At 48.9% G+C, this 9,453-nt stretch overlaps 1 non-coding gene across 1 annotated transcript; it reads left to right on the top strand.

Annotated features, from left to right (window-relative positions):
• The first annotated feature begins 843 nt into the window (after positions 1-843).
• Positions 844-1,005, top strand: LOC119462988 (U1 spliceosomal RNA). Its single transcript, XR_005194331.1, has one exon. It is a non-coding gene; the product is annotated as a U1 spliceosomal RNA (small nuclear RNA).
• The last annotated feature ends 8,448 nt before the right edge of the window (positions 1,006-9,453 follow it).

Below are 9,453 nucleotides of genomic sequence, written 5' to 3'. Positions count from 1 at the left end.
GGGCGGTCGCGCGCACCGTATCTTGAAAGCGATCTGCAACACGGCTCCTACTTTTGTATGCACTGTGCTTTCGCCGCTCAGTTTCCGTTGAAGCGATAGACCGCACGAACCTTTGCCCGCTGCTGCTCGCGCGCTTGCTCACGACAACGTTTTGACAGCGCACGTCAGCAACGCGCAGAATTGTTGTCGACAGCGGCGGCGTCTTGCCCGCGTTCGCACCGAACGCGCGCGGCGTTGGTGACGTGTTTATGAAGAACGTGCCAACCTTTGCCGTACACCCTATGGCGGTGTACCGTAGTGACCATAAGGCCATGGTCCCTGTGGTCATTAGATAAATAAACACTCATTCTTTAATAGTTCAAATAACCAAATACACCATCACATCTTAATAGTCACTGTTGGAAATACATAATTACCACAATAGTACAGCTTCGCTGGTCTTCCATCTCCACCCAAGTGGCAGGGCTGACAGTTATTATTATTATTATTATTATTATTATTATTATTATTATTATTATTATTATTATTATTATTATTATTATGCATGCGCGACACAGATAATATGTAAGAAAGAAACGCAAACCAACACGCGATTCTGTTCTACCCTTTATTCTTGATTTCCGCGCCATGTTAGTCAAAAAGCTAGAAATACGTTTCAACGATATGAAAACAGGTTTTTATATATAACAGATTTTTAGGTACAAGGCTTCTGTGTCGTAAAACTGGTTTTGTATGGTTTTGGAATTTAGAATACATCCAGTATTTGACGCGATGCACTCTTCGCAACCGGTGCCACATGTAGGGTCTTTTGAAATAGGCTGTCATCCCGGTGGGTTATTCTGCATACTTACCTGGTGTCGGGCTCCTGATGATCATTTAGGTCGGGGCTCCGTGCCGAGGCTAACCATTGCACTGCGGTTGGCTGAAGCGCGCCACTACCCCAAAGCGGGGCAGATGGGACATGTAATTTTTGGTAGTGGGGCTCGGCGTGCGCGCCAGCCCCTCCATGTTCAAATCCAAAGTAATAACCACGGCCGCTGGATAAAAAAAAAAAGGTGCGGCCCGTTGCGTGGCGCCGAAACGGCGTCTCGGGCCTAGTTCTCCTCGCGCCCGCTCTGGCGCCACTGCTCGGGTACAGCCGTTCACGGAGAAGTGCTTCCACAGCCGCGTTTGTACACGCGACAGTGACTCTAATCAGGCCGTAAATAACGCGTGTTATAGTTGCACATTACAGGTTGAATATTGAAGTCCTTATTAGAAGTGCCGATTACCCCACATATGCGAAAAGTCTGCCCTACGAGTGCTAATCTTTTGTAGAGCGAACGTCAATGCTCTCCATGAAGGCTGCCCGCTCGACTCACCTGAAATGAAAAGAAGTTCTCTATTATGAATAGTCGGGAGTGGATTTACGTGTTTCTTCTACACGACTTCAAGACAATGGATCGCGTTTATTTACAAGATGATGATTGCCAAGGTACCGCTCAGCGAAAACAGTCCAAGGTGCCGCACCCCATCCAGCCCAGCTTCGTTCTTCTCTTCAACCGAACTCCCCTCGCACGTTCCAATATTCTCTCTGCGCTGGCAGCGGCGCGGCCGCTAGGTAGGTAGGTAAACTGCGCGCCGCTCCCGCGTTGGGACGGGAAGGGCAAGCCTCCCTGCCGCATCGTGGGGCTTCTGGACATCCCGGAGTTGATCAATCTATTCATGACTCTTTTTACATAAAAAAAGGTGCGGCCTGCTGCGTCACGTCGCCGCCTGTGGGCGAGCGCCTCTCGGCTGAGTTGACAGTTGCGGCCGCTGCCTTCGCCTTCCGACAACCGCACCGTCGTTTGGCCGCAGCCAATGACAGCGCCCGGCATCTGACGTTCTCTGACGTTCCCTCCACAGAGCTGACGGGCCGGTTTCTCGCCGCTTTTTTTTTTTTTTCTTGACGGCTGCAACAGCATTGGTACAATTCGTTTCTGACACGAAATAGTTACCAGTTCGGTAAAATCATCTCGAACGTGTGCCTGTTTTACAAAGCAGTTCCTAGTACTAGCACTCAGCTACTGGCGAGATCGGCCGGGAGCCGCGATGCGACATTTCGAAGGTAGATAGCACACACCGACCGTATGAGCGAGACTGCTCGCTTAGCTTTGCACGCTTGCCCCCAGTGGTAAAGCTGACAGTTTTGTTTTTTTTTTTGTTTTTTTTTGTGAGCAGCATACATTTCTTTTTACTTGCTCTTTATGTACATTTTAAATTGCGTGCCCCCTTTGCGAGCTGCAAGTCGCAGCATAATATCAATGCGGCACCGAATTTTACCCTGCGAACATGCGCGCTTCAACACGTGCGCGTAGCAAATCTATGAAGAATCAGTTTCCGCGCAATCTATTCGTGGTGCTGATTACACTCAGGAATTTATACACACAGCCCCAGCATCCGCCGAACATCCCCCCCCCCAGGAGGATCGCGCCCCCCACCCCCCCAAAAAAAACATTATTGCGGACCAATCCCCCCCGCCTTCCAGCTTGCAGACAGGCACTCATCCTGGAAAGAGAAAGAAATAACATTTATTAGCACCCGTCAAAAGGTTGACGCAGATCTGAGACGCAGCTCGGTCCAAGTCATGTCCTTCCGCTCAGCCGTCGATTGGGATCTCATGGAAAAAAATTACGCTGATCCCATGCACTGTAACCTTACCCTAGTAACACTTGCAAGATCTCTAAGACTCAGGCTGCATCGCTTCCCCACATGCCATGGGAATGTAAACACCAATATCCGACAATTAATACTGTGACTATCTCGTCGAGATGGTATGCCGCCCTGCGCAGCTCCCACCTCGACGACCAACTCTGGGCAACCCAGCAAGCCTGCGAGGCGGCGAAGAGGCAAGACCTTGACGTCCCTACGTGGGAGGCCTAGGCCCAGCCAACTAAACTGCTGGTTTCAATAAAAGTTTGTTCTTCCTCCTCCACCTCCTCTTTACGGAGGTGGACCCTACGTGGCCCTAATTTTGAGGCCCAATTTTGATGTTCAGAGCGCTGACCACAGCGCGCAGACGACAGTGCTACACTGCGACCTGCAGGAAGCAGAGAAACGTTGACGTCGCGGTAACCGCAAGACACGTCCGTGCGTTTTCGTCTATGCAACTGCCGGCGCTCAGAGTTGCGTGCCGCACTATAGTCATAGTCATCTAGAGGAATATACGAGTATATATCTTTTAGTGTGTTGTTTAAGGGTATTCTGTGTCTATTGTTTCGCATAGAAAAAGAAAAAAAAAACTTTGTGAAATCAAACGCTGTCCCTTATGTTCTTGCAATTTTCAAACGTGGTGACAGAGTACCATGGGTGTTTTATTATAGTATTGGATTTATAATACAGCGTTCGTTCGTGCGCGCCTGTCTCTGTCCGCCTGTCAACACTTTCGTTGCAGTATTTCTGGCGCAACAACATCAGCTCGACATGCACCAATAAGGACGAACTTCCTTGTAACCAGTGGTTTAATATACTTGCTTAAAGGTTAATTAGGGTACTTCTTCAGCTAATTACCAGCTTTTCCGACCCATTTCTTGAAAAAAGGCGCTCGGACTTAAGTAAAACAACGTGGTAAAAAACTTTGCCGCGTATCTGCGTGCTTCGCTGCAAATGTCGTCGAAAGACGATAGTCTTCTGCCAGCCGTACTACATGAGTGCTGGTCTGATCCGATGATGCTGTTCTCGTACCATTTCCGTCCTGGCATGAAGGTTTGTTTGAACAGATTTCATTTTACCGCATTATTTCATCAAGCGGCCATTTATGTTTTGCCCTGCCTCAGACAGCGCTTCCTTTATGTTGAATCGGCCGCATCTGGCTGGCATTGATAAAATTGAGGAGGCACTGCGTGAGACATGGACGCCATCTGGCAATACATCGGGAAACATGAGCTTGTGCAGAGCGTTTCCTTCCTCCATGGCAGAGGGCGCTCGTCGGCGCGCAGTCGGGGAACGTCGTTCGTCGGTGCGCATAGCGTGGCATTTTCAGCGCAGCTTAAGAAACTAGGGTCTTTAGAGTTACGTATCTATGTATTTTCTATTAAAGGAACACACGTCCTAATATTTACCTAGTGATGTTGCGCCTCAGATATGCGTAATATTTACTTTGTGATCGATAACGTTCACAAGTATGAACAGCCGTACCAGTTTAAGTAGTGTGGGCGGTAAGCAAGTGGTCCAACTTTGGCCGGGTGGCTGAATCGGGTGACAGACAGACAAACAAACAGACAGACAGACCAAATTTTTCAGCGTTTAAGTTCCCCAAGAAAGACTATCGTCTTTAAAAGCGGGTAAGTTTGCACTGGGTCGCGCAAAGCTCAGGCACAGCAAAAATGTCGATCCTCAACTCTTACTGGCTGCTACTGCTAGGTACTAACCTGGTTGCTACTAGGTCTTACCTTGGTTTAACTACACATGTAGGAGGGTATTCTCGAGCGATCATTTTCGGAGGTACCTTCCCTTTCGCGACATTTCGCGTTACTAGCACTGGACGCGTCGGCGCCTAGCGACAGCGCTCCTGGCATGGCACAAACGCAGGCAGGCTAACCAAGTTTGGTGCAGTGCCAAGAACGCTGTCGCTTGCCGACGCCGAACGCGTTGGCGACATTTCGCGCGACTAGCGCTGGATGTGTCGGCGCCTACGAGCGAAAGCGTTCCTGGCATGCCACAAACGCAGGCAGGCTAACCAAGGTTGGCACAGTGCCAAGAACACTGTTGCTTGGCGACGCCGAACGCCTTGCAGGCTAGCCGCTCGATATCAATCGGCCAGCTTCTCTGTGTCTTGAGCTTTGCGCAGCCTAGTGCAAGCTTTCGCCTTTTTAACGCGATAGAAATAAGGGCCCCGTGTCGCAGAAAATCCGGCGTCGGCAACCGACGTCGGCGTGCGATGACGGCGGGTATCACTTCCAAACACAACTGAGTCGGGTGGCGATGAAAATCATCGCCAACCACGCAGGCCCTCCGAATATATTTAAGTACATGTATGTGCCACACCTTCTTATATGACATGCGGTATATGCGGGTTACATTACCACACCATTCTATCATTAATGTTGCTCATACCTTGTCTTGCATTCTTTGCAAAGCTATTCCTCGGAATTTTGAGAATGACAATCCACAAACAAATGTCACGAAACAAAACACCCACAGCGTGTGTCTTTTATGTTAAATATTCTCAGACTGAAATATTAAAAGTACGAAACAAAAACGGAAACCTGAAAATTATGAAATTTTTTGGCGCGGCTGTGCAATATCTCCGGGATCGCCCCACGCAAGAGGCCGCGTTTCTACCACAGAGCTCTCCTTCGTGCATAGCGTTCGCCGCCAGTGTTTCCCGGTAACCATTACGGTTGGTTAAGCAGCAGTTATCGGGAAGCGTGAGAAACGGTCAGGGATCTTTGAATGATATCGTGTTCCATTCTTAAAAGCGAAGCTTAAGCGTCCTCCAATTTTTTTTCTCCTGGCTCAGCGAGCCGCGGAGAGAAGAGAGGCGGGGATCGGAAAGCAGGCAGCTGACGCTGGAAGGCAGACAGCTGGAGACCGCGTGCATGCGCAGGCGGTCTCCTCCTCCTGCTCTGGGTTGCTATGGCCACGGCGCGGCAGTTTCCTGGCACGCACTTAAATGAGCACTAGCCCCTTCAATATCCCCCCATCTATCGCTCAAAAAAGATATAACCAATAACTTCATATCCCCCCGCGTTAAGGTAATCCCCCCCCCGATATAATGAATTAATTAATTATGGGGTTTGACGTGCCAAAACCACTTTCTTATTATGAGCCACGCCGAGTGGGAGGACTCCGGAAATTTGGACCACCTGGGGTTCTTTAACGAGCACCTGAATCTAAGTACACGGGTGTTTTCGCATTTCGCCCCCATTGCCCCCCCCCCCCCCCCCCGATATCGACATTCTGGATAAACCCCCGATTACGCTCCAAGGGGTTCATATGCCCTGCCAACGCAACTATCCCTTATGAACCCAACTATCCCCTCATGTCTTCCGAAGCATGCCGGCAACTTCCGCGCTTACAAAAATTGACAGTGTCGCCCCCCCCCCCCCCCCATTCACTCTATGTAATGGCGAGCCGCCGCCCACCCCTCCTCCCATTCGTTGCGGCTGCCCTGAATCCTTGCCTGGCAGTGCCTTCAATATGTTGACACTTTTTCGAATTGCCTTCACACTGGCTAGAAACAGATGGCTTAGAGACATGAAGTGCTAGCCTGGCACTCTCATTTTTTTACTTATCTACTTCTAACTAAACATCTTCACAATTACAAGGGCGTATAGCTTAGAGACATCAAGGGCTAGCGATCTTGAATATATCTAAACTATAGGTTGACTTCTAGCCTGCTCAAGCTGTACAAGCTAGCTAGTAGCCAACATTGTGCTTCCTGAGATGGGACACAATGCAGGGCACCTGGAAGTGAATTTCTTGACATAAATGGCGAGCTTACCGCAGATTAACAACTGCTGTACCAGAATAAAACCAGATTTTGCATTGTGTGATACAAATGATTTGCTTTATTTCGTCTTATGTACACCCTCCCTCAAAAGTTTTCGGAAGAGAAGCGAGTAAAATCTAAATTTCATCACCGCCTAGGCACAGGTCCTTCAACCGAAAGGTAGAGTTGATACTACTCCGTAATATCATCACATTCCTGTGGTGAAGCAGCGACAAAATTTACCTTATTGGCATTTTTCGTGTTCCGAAATATTCTGAGGGCGGCTCTACAAACCCGTGTTAACTTAGTTGTGTGAATGTTGACGATGCGCCATTACTTATGGCAGTTTTTAAATGCGTATGCATTTTCATGCCTACCCAATGAGGAAACCCGTCCATCCGTCACGAAAGGCGATCGCTTTCTAGATAGGGCCCGCAGCAGCAAGCGAATTCGCCTTCATGCTGCCTCTCACTTCAACGCGAATTAACCGCCGAGACCACAGCGCACACGAAGCTATCAGTACTCGGTGCATTATGTCCCCATCGCAGATCACTTTCAAAATAGGGTCTGCGAGTCTCGGTTCAACGCGAACGAAGTGGCGAGAACGCAGAGCACACGAAGCTATCAGCACTCGGCGCACTCTGTCCCCAGTGGCGCACCGACGGGGGGGGGGGATTCGGGGGTTGTAACCCCCCCCCCCCTGAGGCCGACTTAAAACCCCCTTTTGTTTCCTTACGCACTTGAGTACTGTAAATAAGATGTAAGACGCGCAATCGCCTGCACACTGGCAAAAAGCGCATTTTTTTGACAATTTCCTGTGAAGAAATCGAAATTAGTGCTGTTTAGATGGTATTGGCAAACTGTCAACCCCCCCCCTGGCAGAAATCCTGGGTGCGCTACTGTCTGTCCCCATTGCAGATCGCTTTGAAGATGTCGCCCGCACCATCGCAGCCGGAGTACGGTTGATCACGGTTCATAATGGTTCGACGCGAATAGATAAGGCGCTAAATTACGATAGTGGCCTATAGTGATCGGAACGTCATCAGCACACCAGTGGCACCGCCACATGCAGTAGTTTGCTTGCGTCATCAATTCCCCTTGCGCCGCCGTCCGCAACGCTGTGTTTTTATGCCAGTCGGATGAAGTTTCATAACATTGATAATGACACCTGGACGCGTGAAGATGAGCAAGTCGCGGATTGCGTACACATACTTAGACAACTCCCAGAGGAGCTTCTGCGTGAATTTTAACAGCGGAGCTGTTCTTAGTCGACCCTTCGCCGCCTGTCCGGCATCACGCAGGTCACGTGACCAGGAGAGGATGAGAGCGATGCTGGGGGAGGGTAGGTCACTTGACCGGCAGAGGAGGAGAGGCGTGCTGGGGGAGGAGGCGACCAATTAGAGGGCGCGCGCTGGGTGCGGAGAGGCGATAAGAGAAGGTGTTTCTGTGCGGCGCGCCCTTTCGCATAACGCGCAATGCTGCTGCCGACGCCGTCCGCGTTTCCCCGCGTCCGTGATGTCCGTGACCGCAGCCGACGCCTCTGGCGGCGGATCGGCAGGTTTCGACCAGAGAACTGAACACTCGTCGAGTAGCATCGGAAGTCGCTGCCTCTTATCGCCTCGCAACGTTTCAATATAGCTTTCTGTTGTAGATCTGTTTACTTGTGTTTGCGCAATTGCATCACGTGCAACACATACACATGTAACACTTGGTGTAACCAACACAGCTTCGCTGTTCGATCATCTTCACGGAGTGGAAGGGGCGTTGATTTTTTTACAGAATAATTAGAAGTGCAATATTGTAATACATCCTTTTGTTCATCGACCAGCCTGCCAGACTGCAATAGGAGCAGAGGCCTTTTGTCAGGCTATGCACCCTTTAGCCTCTGCTGTCGTTACTGTAAGCTTGATTGCTTGCTTCTTCACCGCGAGATCGAACTATAGGTGGCAGAAACGTCGGATAGGGGGTCGACGGCGCGCATTGAAATGTACGCGGCAGCGTTCCGCTGGAAACAATTTGGCCCGATTTTATGGCAATGAAACGCGCTGACTGCAGTGAGGTGATCTTATATTGCGCTCTAATGCCACATTTTCGAACGAAATGCGCACAATGTTTCTATTTACTTGTAAGTTGTGCAAACTGTCATTCAATAGGGAACTGGCACTAACCCACACAGTCTCTGTTTCGGCACTTTCACGGGGATTTTTGTGTATATTTCGCTTGTGTTCCGACTACTGTGTTAATATTTTTGCGTAATTTATTAATACCCCATGCTCTGCGAATCATGCTGTGGTTTAAAAACGTATGAATTCTTGTACAAAGAAGGAAAAGTAACAAGTTAATGCGCACCTTACATCTGCCTTTCTTATTATTATTTCTTTATTGGCTGTGAACTGCAAAAATTTAATGAATTCAATTAGGCACGCTAGACCACTGCGGCATTACGTTAGTATGATCATCAGGTTGTTTCAGACGAGATAATTTTTACCGCCCTTGCACGGTGTTACGCGCACGACAGCGATGCGACAAAGGTGTAATTACTTGAAGAGCTAAAATCATTGTGTAATTTTCTTTCAGTCAACAGTGGCCACTGCCTTACATCAAGCTACCAACCCCACAAGAGCGAAAGGAAATCATAATAGCTGCCTTTCAACTCGGTGTTATGATGTCATCAGTCTAGATACGGCCGTGTCGTACGTGAGCTTCGCAAAATTACATATTTGAGCTTCTCCTTTGCAGCAGCGAATCAAAGTACAAAAGCGCACGACTTAATTGTGAGGCAACATTAATTCACCGAAGTGACATGAGAACCACGACATATTAAAAGAAGATATCTGATCGCGTAACCACTAAGCGAGAGTCATGCGATTATCGCAATAATAATATTGCAGTTATCGTAATATAAAGTGCATGACGCAACATGATAGCAATGCACGCTTACGACTCTTTTATATGCTGGTGAGTGATGTTAACAGCACCCCCGTTAATGTTTCGTGATA

Source organism: Dermacentor silvarum, chromosome 8 (assembly GCF_013339745.2).
Source record: "Dermacentor silvarum isolate Dsil-2018 chromosome 8, BIME_Dsil_1.4, whole genome shotgun sequence".
Lineage (NCBI taxonomy): Eukaryota > Metazoa > Arthropoda > Arachnida > Ixodida > Ixodidae > Dermacentor > Dermacentor silvarum.
This window is presented reverse-complemented; position numbering and strand designations above follow the sequence as displayed.